The sequence below is a fragment of the Petromyzon marinus genome, unplaced genomic scaffold, assembly GCF_048934315.1.
Source record: "Petromyzon marinus isolate PM22_M1 ecotype Great Lakes invasive population unplaced genomic scaffold, UKy_Petmar_22M1.pri1.0 PM_Scaffold_125, whole genome shotgun sequence".
In the NCBI taxonomy this organism is placed as follows: Eukaryota; Metazoa; Chordata; class Hyperoartia; order Petromyzontiformes; family Petromyzontidae; genus Petromyzon; species Petromyzon marinus.
Window position 1 is genome coordinate 193,066 of NW_027423086.1, and position 13,539 is coordinate 206,604.

Sequence of the window (13,539 nt, forward strand, 5' to 3'; positions counted from 1 at the left end):
AGTGAGAGGGGTGATGGTGGTGGAGGTGATGGTGTTGATGGTGGTGTTGTTGATGGTGGTGGTGGTGTTGATGATGGAGGTGGTGGTGGTGTTGTTGATGGTGGTGGTGTTGATGGTGGTGGTGTTGATGATGGTGTTGGTGGTGGTGGTGTTGGTGATGGTGGTGGTGGTGATGATGGTGGTGTTGATGGTGGTGGTGTTGGTGGGGTGATGGTGTTGATGGTGGTGTTGTTGATGGTGGTGGTGGTGTTGATGATGGAGGTGGTGGTGGTGGTGTTGTTGATGGTGGTGTTCATGATGATGATGGTGGTGTTGATGGTGGTGGTGTTGGTGGTGGTGGTGTTGATGGTGGTGGTGTTGGTGGTGGTGGTGTTGATGGTGGTGGTGTTGATGATGGTGTTGGTGGTGGTGGTGTTGGTGATGGTGGTGGTGGTGATGATGGTGGTGTTGATGATGGTGTTGTTGATGGTGGTGGTGTTGGTGGTGGAGGTGATGGTGTTGATGGTGGTGTTGTTGATGGTGGTGGTGGTGTTGATGATGGAGGTGGTGGTGGTGTTGTTGATGGTGGTGGTGTTGATGGTGGTGGTGTTGATGGAGGTGGTGTTGATGGTGGTGGTGTTGATGGTGGTGGTGTTGATGATGGTGGTGGTGTTGATGGTGGTGGTGTTGATGGTGGTGGTGGTGGTGTTGATGGTGGTGGTGGTGGTGGTGTTGATGGTGGTGATGGTGATGGTGGTGGTGATGGTGGTGATGATGGTGGTGATGGTGGTGATGGTGGTGATGGTGGTGATGGTGGTGATGGTGGTGATGGTGGTGGTGATGGTGGTGGTGGTGATGGTGGTGGTGGGGGTGATGATGGTGGTGGTGGTGGTGGTGATGGTGGTGGTGGTGGTGGTGGTGATGGTGTTGTTGATGATGGTGGTGGGGGTGGTGGTGTTGATGGTGGTGTTGATGGTGGTGGTGATGGTGGTGGTGGTGGTGATGGTGGTGGTGGTGGTGATGGTGGTGGTGGTGGTGGTGTTGATGGTGGTGGTGATGGTGGTGGTGATGGTGGTGGTGTTGATGGTGGTGGTGGTGGTGGTGATGATGGTGGTGGTGGTGGTGATGATGGTGGTGGTGTTGATGATGGTGGTGATGGTGGTGATGGTGGTGGTGGTGGTGGTGATGGTGGTGATGGTGGTGTTGATGATGGTGGTGATGGTGGTGATGATGGTGGTGGTGGTGATGGTGGTGGTGGTGGTGATGGTGGTGTTGGTGGTGATGGTGGTGATGGTGGTGATGGTGGTGATGGTGTTGTTAATGGTGGTGGTGGTGGTGGTGATGGTGGTGGTGTTGATGGTGGTGGTGATGATGATGGTGAGTGATGGTGTTGATGGTGGTGGTGAGTGATGGTGCTGATGGTGAGTGTTGATGGTGAGTGATGGTGTTAATGCTGAGTGTTGGTGGTGAGTGATGGTGAGTGATGGTGGTGAGTGTTGATGGTGAGTAATGGTGGTGAGTGATGGTGGTGAGTGATGGTGGTGAGTGTTGGTGGTGAGTGATGGTGGTGAGTGTTGATGGTGAGTGTTGATGGTGAGTGATGGTGGTGAGTGATGGTGGTGAGTGATGGTGGTGAGTGTTGATGGTGAGTGATGGTGGTGAGTGATGGTGGTGAGTGTTGATGGTGAGTGTTGATGGTGAGTGATGGTGGTGAGTGATGGTGGTGAGTGATGGTGGTGAGTGTTGATGGTGAGTGATGGTGGTGAGTGATGGTGGTGAGTGATGGTGGTGAGTGTTAATGCTGAGTGTTGGTGGTGAGTGATGGTGGTGAGTGTTGGTGGTGAGTGATGGTGGTGAGTCTTGATGGTGAGTGATGGTGGTGAGTGTTGGTGGTGAGTGATGGTGGTGAGTGTTGATGGTGAGTGATGGTGGTGAGTGATGGTGGTGAGTGATGGTGGTGAGTGTTGATGGTGAGTGATGGTGGTGAGTGTTGGTGGTGAGTGATGGTGGTGAGTGATGGTGGTGAGTGTTGATGGTGAGCGATGGTGGTGAGTGTTGATGGTGAGTGTTGATGGTGAGTGATGGTGGTGAGTGATGGTGGTGAGTGTTGATGGTGAGTGATGGTGGTGAGTGATGGTGGTGAGTGATGGTGGTGAGTGGTGATGGTGGTGAGTGGTGAGTGATGGTGGTGAGTGGTGGTGTTAATGCTGAGTGATGGTGGTGAGTGATGGTGGTGAGTGATGGTGGTGAGTGATGGTGGTGAGTGGTGAGTGATGGTGGTGAGTGGTGGTGGTGAGTGGTGGTGGTGAGTGATGGTGGTGAGTGTTGATGGTGAGTGATGGTGGTGAGTGATGGTGGTGAGTGATGGTGGTGAGTGACGGTGGTGAGTGGTGGTGGTGAGTGATGGTGGTGAGTGATGGTGGTGAGTGATGGTGGTGAGTGGTGAGTGATGGTGGTGAGTGATGGTGGTGAGTGGTGGTGTTAATGCTGAGTGTTGGTGGTGAGTGTTGGTGGTGAGTGATGGTGGTGAGTGTTGATGGTGGTGAGTGATGGTGGTGAGTGTTGGTGGTGAGTGTTGGTGGTGAGTGATGGTGGTGAGTGGTGGTGGTGAGTGGTGGTGTTAATGGTGAGTGTTGGTGGTGAGTGATGGTGGTGAGTGTTGATGGTGGTGAGTGATGGTGGTGAGTGTTGGTGGTGAGTGTTGGTGGTGAGTGATGGTGGTGAGTGATGGTGGTGAGTGATGGTGGTGAGTGAGTGATGGTGGTGAGTGGTGGTGTTGATGGTGAGTGATGGTGGTGAGTGGTGGTGTTAATGGTGAGTGGTGGTGTTGATGATGGTGGTGGTGTTGTTGATGATGGTGGTGGTGGTTTTGATGGTGTTGATGGTGATGGTGTTGTTGGTGTTAATGGTGAGTGGTGTTTACGCAACAGACATCATTGAGAAACATCAGCAGTCAGCAGTCTTGCAACACCATCAGAGAAAGGTTCCCCGTGTAGCCTCTAGGAGACTCTGGGGCAAGTGCTGTCCCCACAGAGGCATTGACAACGCCACTCGTGCCAGGCTAGGTGCACATTGAGGTCGTTACGTGATGTGGGTCAGTTGCAAGAGGTCACGGGGTCAGACCGTGACTGCCACCCACTCTGCCACTCACTCAGTCACCCACTCATCCACTCACTCACTTACTCAGTCAGTCAGTCTCTCACTCACCACTCACTCACCACTCACTCAACCACTCAGCCACTCACCCACTCACCCACTCACTCACTCACCCACTCACTCACTCACCCACTCACTCACCCACTCACTCACTCACCCACTCAGCCACTCACCCACTCACTCACTCACCCACTCACTTGCTCACTCACTCACTCACCCACTCACCCACTCACTCACCCACTCACTCACCCACTCAGCCACTCACCCACTCACCCACTCACTCACCCACTCACTTACCACTCACCCAATCACCCACTCACTCACTCACCCACTCACTTACCACCCACTCACTCACCCACTCACCCACTTACTCACCCACTCAGCCACTCACCCACTTACTCACCACTCATTCACCCACTCACTCACTCACCCACTTACCACTCACTCACCCACTCAGCCACTCACCCACTCACTTACTCACTCACTTACTCACCCACTCACTCACTCACCCACTCACTCACTCACCCACTCACTCACCCACTCAATCACCCACTCACCCCACCCCCCACCCCCACCCCCCAGCCCCCACCCTCTGTGTGTGGTTGAACCGGTTTCTCTTGACCGCGCAGACACGTGGTCACGTGATGCCACACAGACACAGGGCACCCGGGTAGCTCACCAACTCACTCACCACTCACTCACCAACTCACTCACCACTCACCATCTCACTCACCATCTCACTCACCACTCACTCACCAACTCATTCACCACTCACTCACCATCTCACTCACCAACTCACTCACCACTCACCATCTCACTCACCTTCTCACTCACCACTCATTCACCAACTCACTCACCACTCACTCACCAACTCACTCACCACTCACCATCTCACTCACCACCTCACTCACTCACCACCTCACTCTCCATCTCACTCTCCATCTCACTCACCACTCACCACTCACTCACCAACTCACTCACCAACTCACTCACCAACTCACTCACTCACTCACCACCTCACTCACCACTCACTCACCATCTCACCACTCACTCACTAACTCACCACCGCACTCACCACCTCACTCACCATCTCACTCACCATTTCACTCACCACTCACCATCTCACTCACCACCTCACTCACCAACTCACTCACCAACTCACCATCTCCCTCACCACTCACCATCTCACTCACCACTCACCATTTCACTCACCACTCACCACCTCACTCACCACTCACCACCTCACCATCTCACTCACCACTCACTCACCATCTCACTCACTCACCATCTCACTCACCACCTCACCACTCACTCACCACCTCACTCACCACCTCACTCACACAAAGCTCTCCCAGGTAGCCTCTAGCAGGCTGTAGGGGCAAGTGCTGTTACACACACAGACAAAGCTCCCCCAGGTAGCCTCTAGCAGGGCAGTAGTGGCAAGTGCTGTTACACACACAGACAAAGCTCCCCCAGGTAGCCTCTAGCAGGGCTGTAGGGGCAAGTGCTGTTACACACACAGACAAAGCTCCCCCAGGTAGCCTCTAGCAGGGCAGTAGTGGCAAGTGCTGTTACACACACAGACAAAGCTCCCCCAGGTAGCCTCTAGCAGGGCTGTAGGGGCAAGTGCTGTTACACACACAGACAAAGCTCCCCCAGGTAGCCTCTAGCAGGACAGTAGGGGCAAGTGCTGTTAGCGAGCACCTATGAAGGCTGGTACGGCACACGAGGGGGTGGGTGGCCAGCACCACGCCCGGCCGCCTTTGTCTCCCCAGGTACTCATTTGAGGCTGAGTCGACCTAGGGGAGGTCCGGGACCGGTTCAGATAATCGTCACTGGTGTTGGTGGCCGTGAGCGGGAATCGAACCCGGGTCGTCGGGTTCATAGCTCAGCGTAGCGCTAACCACTACACTACCGCTCCCCACACACACAGAGATACACACACACAGATACACACACACAGATACACACACAGATACACACACAGACACACACAGACACACACACAGACACACACAGACACACACAGAGATACACACACACAGACACACAGATACACACACAGACACACACAGAGATACACACACACAGACACACACAGTACACACACACAGTACACACACACACAGTACACACACACAGACACACAGCACACACACACAGATACACACACAGACACACACAGTACACACACACAGATACACACACAGACTGACACACACACAGTACACACAAACACAGACTGACACACAGACACACACACAGACACACACACAGACTGACACACACACAGTACACACACAGACACACACACAGACTGACACACAGACTGACACACAGACACACACACACACAGACACACACACACACACAGACTAACACAGACACAGTACACAGACACACACACAGACACACACACACAGACACACACAGTACACACACACAGTACACACACACACAGTACACACACAGTGACACACACAGTACACACACACAGTACACACACACACAGTACACACACAGACACACACAGTACACACACACAGATACACACACAGACGGACACACACACAGTACACACACACACAAACACAGACTGACACACAGACACACACACACAGACACACACACAGACTGACACACACACAGTACACACACAGACTGACACACAGACACACAGACTAACACAGACACAGTACACAGACACACACACAGACACACGCAGACACACACACAGACACACACACACAGACACACACACACACAGAGACACACGTAGAGACACACTGACACACAGACACACACAGACACACACAGACACAGACACACGCAGACACACACACAGACTGACACACAGACTGACACACAGACACACACACAGACACACACACACAGACTAACACAGACACATTACACAGACACACACAGACACACAGACACACACAGAGATACACACACACAGACACACACAGTACACACACACACAGTACACACACACACAGTACACACACAGTGACACACACAGACACACACAGCACACACACAGATACACACACAGACTGACACACACACAGTACACACAAACACAGACTGACACACAGACACACACACACAGACACACACACAGACTGACACACACACAGTACACACACAGACACACACACAGACTGACACACAGACTGACACACAGACACACACAGACACACACACAGGCTAACACAGACACAGTACAAAGACACACACACAGACACACGCAGACACACACACAGACACACACACACAGACACACACACACAGAGACACACGTAGAGACACACTGACACACAGACACACATAGACACACACAGAGACACACACACAGACACACGCAGACACACACACAGACACACACACAGACACACGCAGACACACACACAGACACACACAGACACACACACACAGACACACACACAGACACACGCAGACACACACACACAGACACACACAGACACACACAGACACACACACAGACACACGCAGACACACACAGACTGACACACAGACACACACACAGACTGACACACAGACACACAAAAGACACAGACACACACACAGAGACACACGTAGAGACACACTGACACACAGACACACACAGACACACACACAGACACACACACAGACACACACACAGACACACGCAGACACACACACAGACACACGCAGACACACACACAGACACACACAGACACAGTACACAGACACACACAGACTGACACACAGACACACACACAGACTGACACACACACACAGACACACACACATAGAGACACACGTAGAGACACACTGACACACAGACACACAGACACACACAGACACACGCAGACACACACACAGACTGACACACAGACACACACACACAGAAACACACACACAGACACACACAAACACACACAGACACAGACACACACAGACACACACACAGACTGACACACACAGACTGACACACAGACACACACACACACAGACACACACACACAGGGACACACGTAGAGACACACTGACACACAGACACACAGACACACACACACAGACACACACAGATACACACAGACACACACACAGACACACACAGACACACACAGACACAGACACACACACAGACACACACAGACACACACACACACAGACACACACACAGACTGACACACACACAGACTAACACAGACACACACATACACACACAGACACACACACTGACACACACAGACACACACACAGACACACACAGACACACACACACAGACACACACAGGTACACAGACACACACATAGACACACACAGACACACACACAGACTGACACAATGTGTCTGATGGTGGTCTGTGTCTGACTGTGCCCTACAGTTCCCTTTGAGAACGTGACAACCGCCTCCTCCTACAACAACACCACCGTCACCATGACACCCGGAGCCAGCACAAGTACACTCAGACACTACACACACACACTCAGACACTACACTCACACACTACACACACACACTACACTCAGACACTACACTCACACACTCAGACACACTCAGACACTACACTCAGACACACACACTCAGACACTACACTCACACACACTACACTCAGACACTACACTCCGACACTACACTCAGACACTACACTCACACACACACACTCAGACACTACACTCACACACACTACACTCAGACACTACACTCAGACACTACACTCAGACACTACACTCACACACACACACTCAGACACTCACACACACACACTCAGACACTACACTCACACACACACTCAGACACTACACTCACACACACTCAGACACTACACTCACACACACACTCAGACACTACACTCACACACACACTCAGACACTAACACAGACACACACACTCAGACACACACACAGACACACACACACAGACACACACTCAGACACTACACACACACACAGACACATACACACTCACACACACACTTAGACACACACACACACTCAGACACACACAGACACGACACCCAGACACTACACTCAGACACTACAGACACTCACACACACACTCAGACACACACACACACACACTCAGACACACACAGACACGACACCCAGACACTACACTCAGACACACACAGACACATAGACACACACACAGACACATAGACACACACACAGACACATAGACACACTCACACACACACTCAGACACACACACACTCAGACACACACTCAGACACACACTCAGACACTACACACACTCACACACACACTCAGACACACACAGACACGACACCCAGACACTACACTCAGACACACACAGACACATAGACACAGACACATAGACACACACACAGACACGACACTACACTCAGACACACACACAGACACACACAGACACAGACACACAGACACATAGACATACACACAGACACTACACTCAGACACACACACAAAGACACATAGACACACACACAGACACATAGACACACTCACACACACACTCAGACACACACACTCAGACACACACACACAGACACACACACACTCAGACACACACTCAGACACACACAGACACGACACCCAGACACTACACTCAGCGACACACACAGACACACACACACAGACTGACACACACTCAGACACACACACAGACACTACACACAGACACTCAGTCACACACACACGGACACTACACACAGACACTACACTCAGACACACAGACACTTCATATACGCACTACACACAAATGCATAGCTACACCCAGACACTACATATACACATATACTACACACACAGCTACACACACACGTACACACACAGATACACACACACACAGATATACACACACACAGAGACTGCACACACACAGACTGCACACACAGAAACACACACAGATACACACACACAGCTACAAACACCGCTAGACATAGACACAGACACTACACAGACACATCTACAGCCAGACTACAGCCAGACTACAGCCATACTATAGCCAGACTACAGCCAGACTACAGTCTGACTACAGCCAGACTGCAGCCAGACTACAGCCAGACTTTAACCAGACTACAGTTGGATGACATCCAGATCACAGCCACACCACACCCTCATACAACACCCTCACTACACCATGCCAGTGTCTGATGGTGGTCTGTGTCTGACTGTGCCCTACAGTTCCCTTCGAGAACGTGACAACCGCCTCCTCCTACAACAACACCACCGTCACCATGACACCCGGAGCCAGCACAAGTACACTCAGACACTACACTCAGACACTACACTCACACACTACACTCAGACACTACACTCAGACACTACACTCACACACACACTCAGACACACACACTCAGACACTACACACTCAGACACACTCAGACACACACACACTCAGACACTACACACAGACACACACACACTCACACACACTCAGACACTACACACACACAAACACACACAGACACAGACACACACACACAGACACACACACACAAACAGACACACACACAGTGGCACACACACATAGTGACACACACACACACATAGTGACACACACAGTGACACACACACAGTGACACACACACAGTGACACACACAGTGACACACACACACAGTGACACACACAGTGACACACAGTGACACACACACACAGTGACACACACAGTGACACACACAGTGACATACACAGTGACACACACACACAGTGACACACACACAGTGACACACACAGTGACACACACACAGTGACACACACACAGTGACACACACAGTGACACACACACAGTGACACACACAGTGACACACACACAGTGACACACACAGTGACACACACACAGTGACACACACACAGTGACACACACACAGTGACACACACAGTGACACACACACACAGTGACACACACACAGTGACACACACAGTGACACACACAGTGACACACACACACAGTGACACACACAGTGACACACACACAGTGACACACACAGTGACACACACACAGTGACACACACAGTGACACACACACACAGTGACACACACAGTAACACACACACAGTGACACACACACAGTGACACACACAGTGACACACACAGTGACACACACACACAGTGACACACACAGTGACACACACACACACAGTGACACACACAGTGACACACACACAGTGACACACACAGTGACACACACACAGTGACACACACACAGTGACACACACAGTGACACACACACAGTGACACACACAGTGACACACACACACACAGTGACACACACACAGTGACACACACACACAGTGACACACACAGTGACACACACACACAGTGACACACACAGTGACACACACACAGTGACACACACACAGTGACACACACACAGTGACACACACAGTGACACACACACAGTGACACACACACAGTGACACACACACACACAGTGACACACACACAGTGACACACACAGTGACACACACACACAGTGACACACACACAGTGACACACACACACAGTGACACACACAGTGACACACACACAGTGACACACACAGTGACACACACACACAGTGACACACACACAGTGACACACACACACAATGACACACACAGTGACACACAGAGTGACACACACACAGTGACACACACAGTGACACACACACAGTGACACACACACAGTGACACACACAGTGACACACACACACAGTGACACACACAGTGACACACACACAGTGACACACACACAGTGAGACACACACACACAGTGACACACACACAGTGACACACACACAGTGACACACATACACAGTGACACATACACAGTGACACACACAGTGACACACACAGTGACACACACACAGTGACACACACAGTGACACACACACACAGTGACACACACAGTGACACACACAGTGACACACACACAGTGACACACACAGTGACACACACACACAGTGACACACACACACACAGTGACACACACACAGTGACACACACAGTGACACACACACACAGTGACACACACAGTGACACACAGTGACACACACACACACAGTGACACACACACAGTGACACACACACAGTGACACACACAGTGACACACACACACAGTGACACACACACAGTGACACACAGAGTGACACACACACAGTGACACACACGGTGACACACACACACAGTGACACACACACAGTGACACACACAGTGACACACACACACAGTGACACACACAGTGACACACACACACAGTGACACACACAGTGACACACACACACAGTGACACACACAGTGACACACAGAGTGACACACACACAGTGACACACACAGTGACACACACACAGTGACACACACAGTGACACACACACAGTGACACACACAGTGACACACACACACAGTGACACACACACAGTGACACACACACACACAGTGACACACACACAGTGACACACACACAGTGACACACACAGTGACACACACACACAGTGACACACACACAGTGACACACACACAGTGACACACACAGTGACACACACACACAGTGACACACACACAGTGACACACACACACAGTGACACACACAGTGACACACAGAGTGACACACACACAGTGACACACACAGTGACACAACAACAACCGCCATTCGCCACTAAGTGGCGGTGACGTCACCACGACGCTTGTGCCAGGCTATGTGCACCCTGAGGCCACGTGAAGTGTCGAACGCCCGCTGGCAGGAGGTCACGGGGCAGACCCAGGTGCCACGGGTCGACTGACTGAGATGACTGGCTGATGCACCACCTGTGCCCCCTACTGTGCCAACCTGCTGTGCTTTAGCCACCCGGCGCTCCGCTCGCTGTTGTGAGCGTCGCTCCTCCGCCCTCCGTTGTTGTTGGAGGGCGACTGCCTCCAACTGCCCAGTAGCATCCTTCACGAGCCTCCTCCACAGAGGCCGATCTTGACACCGCTGGTACCAGTCATCGGCAAGTCCACTCAGCTCCACGTCCTCCTGTACTACATCACTCCATCTCTTCTCTAGCCCGTGCCGCGCCCGCTTAGCCCCCTCAATCCGGCCAAACAAAAGCTGTTTCGGCATGCGGTGGCTGGGCATGCGGGCTACATGACCCAGCCATCGCAGCCTTGCCTGCCGGAGGAGCTCACCGATGGGACCCTGCCCAGATCTTTCAAGGATTTGTGAGCTCCTCACACAATCCAGTCTGGTTAAACCCAGGATGGATCGTAGGCAGGCCAGCCTAAATATTTCTAACCGGCGAAGATGTTCCATTAGGGGGGTCCACGTTTCGCAAGCGTAGAGAAGGGAGGGAATGACCGTGGCCGAGAAGACCTGAAGCTTAGTGCGGAGCGACAGACCAGGTAGCTTCCACACAGCGTTACGCAACCGATGAAAAGATATTGCCGCTCGATTGATTCGGAGTGAGACCTCTGCTGTTAAACTGGAGCCAGTCATAAGCACACTGCCCAGGTATGGGAAACTCTCCACTCTCTCCACAACTGCCCCATCACCGATTGGGAGTTGTGGGGGTGGAGTGTCCGATGGTACAAAATACCCAGGCAGGTGCTTAGTTTTGGTGGGGCTGATGGTAAGGCCCCACCTCTTAGTGGCACGCTCCAGTCTCAGCAGCAGCGTCTCCAACTCCTCCTCTGACTGAGCAGCTATTACCAAGTCATCAGCATACATAACGTGGTTGAGCAATAGGGAGCCATCCCTTGACCGCACCCGGGCATCGATTATCCTCCCATTATATCTGTACCATATGGAGATTCCCCCGGTACAGCTATTGAAGGCTTCACGAACTACGTGGTCAAAATAGATGTTAAATAATGTGGGAGCCAGAGGACATCCCTGTCGCACCCCAAGGTGTACAGGGAATGGCTCTGACTCCCGGCCACGTAGTTTTACCCGGGCCCGCTCACCATCATGAAGGTCCTTAATGATCGTGAGCAGAGGGTCAGGTACTCCAAAAGCACGAAGAACGACCCAGAGCCCAGGCCTACTGATGGTATCATAGGCCTTGACCAGGTCAATAAAGCAGAGATGTAGGTCTTGTTGGAATTCCCTACACCTCTGCTGTAGCAGACGGACAGAAAATATGGCATCTGTGCAGGACCGCCCTTTCCTGAAACCGCATTGGGGCTCCGCAAGCCTCTCCTCAGCGTGCCTGGCAAGGCGATGCTGAATAATCCTTGCCAGGACCTTTCCCGGCACACTGAGGAGTGAGATGCCCCTGTAGTTGTTACAGTCTGTGCGGACCCCCTTCTTAAAAAGGGGGACCACCAGGGCATCCTTCCAATCCTGCGGAACCCGTCCAGTGGTCCAGACTGTTGTTATGTCATATAGGGCAGTCTGTGCACAAACGCCACCCTCCCTCAGCATTTCGCTTGGGAGATCATCTCTGCCCGCTGCCTTTCCTGGTCTCA